At 38.2% G+C, this 1,399-nt stretch overlaps 1 long non-coding RNA gene across 1 annotated transcript; it reads left to right on the plus strand.

Annotated features, from left to right (window-relative positions):
* The first annotated feature begins 533 nt into the window (after positions 1-533).
* On the plus strand, positions 534-1,250 carry LOC122994580. The gene is made up of 2 exons (XR_006406621.1): positions 534-774; positions 960-1,250. It is a non-coding gene; the product is annotated as an uncharacterized LOC122994580 (long non-coding RNA).
* The last annotated feature ends 149 nt before the right edge of the window (positions 1,251-1,399 follow it).

Consider the following 1,399-nt stretch of genomic DNA (forward strand, 5'->3'; position numbering starts at 1 on the left):
CACAATCATGGGAAAAGGAGCAGCTGTAAAACAGTGGATACATTTTACATCACAACCCCCATGAAATGATTTGTTTCACTATCAGAATTTGATCCAGCTGAAGTCTCTAGTGAGCATGCTCTCATAGGGCCCATAGAGCCTGCACAGTATGTTTTCATCCAGCTAATTTCTTTATAGCGGGAAATGGCTTTTTTGGCTTCATGCGCCACTGAGCAACTTTTATAGGAATGAACAGGGCCCCGCCTCTGACGCTATATTCAGTTTTCTTTATACATCCATGGCTTCACAGCCCAGTGCAGTTCCTGGGGACTTGGTTGAAGCCTGGGCTTTTGACTTGCAGGGAGCATTTCTACATACCTTTTGGAATTTTAACCATGTTTAGCACAGATATCATAACAGTATATAAATAACAGAAAATCACAAAAAGCATTATATGGCCCCTTTAAAGGAAGTTTGACATTTTAGGAAGTATTATTATTCACTTTCTTGCTGAGAGACAGGTATTGATCTTCTCATCTAACACTCTTCAAGAAAACGAATAAGTGCATTTCCCAAAATGTTGGACTATTCTTTTATTCCACTGATTTAGCATTGCACTCCTATAACACTGTCTGACTTGAAATGGACTTCTTAAAAAATCAGAAAATCTGAATCGATGCAGCAGAACCAGAGATACAGTTCTTCTACAATTAAAGTAAATAAGCTGTTCCACAAATTCACTGCTGTGCTTCTATATGATTGTTTCCAGGTTGTAACAGGATTGAACATGCTATAGTGAGTATTACTCCTGAGTCTACTTTGAAACACGCTGTACTTACACTAATGTTGTCTTCCATTTGAAGCATCACTACTATTTCTTGAACTTTTATTTACATTTATGATTATGTATTTATATATTACTTTTTTATTATCTTTTATTGGAGTTGTTAATGTTTGTAAATCCTCTATTTTGTAAACAGGGTTGCTAAGGCTGTATCACAAAGGGGAAGACAATGCTGCCTTTGGATTTATGCACAACCAACTGAAAACCAGCCTGGAAACATTAAGTTATGATCATGCTGTCACACACTGTGCTGGGCTTCTCAAGAAACATTTCTGGCTTTTCATTTTAATTGATGAATGCCTACATAATTTAGGAGCATATGGTCTGTCTGTGTGCTCAAAGCTGTGAAAATAACTTGACAGATAAATATGGTGCATATTTGATGGACTGGCCTGAATAAAATCTTCGACTGGAATGTCAAAACTAATGTTTCTACAACTGTGTCTGCAGAGTTTTTGTGCCCAAATCGCCCCCAGTAGCAACCCATCCATCCATCTATCATCCACACCCACTTATCCTGTTCAGGGTTGTCAGTGGCTGGAGGTTCTCAGGTCTAAGGGCTAACACACACAATCA

This window comes from Thunnus albacares, chromosome 12 (assembly GCF_914725855.1).
Source record: "Thunnus albacares chromosome 12, fThuAlb1.1, whole genome shotgun sequence".
In the NCBI taxonomy this organism is placed as follows: domain Eukaryota; kingdom Metazoa; phylum Chordata; class Actinopteri; order Scombriformes; family Scombridae; genus Thunnus; species Thunnus albacares.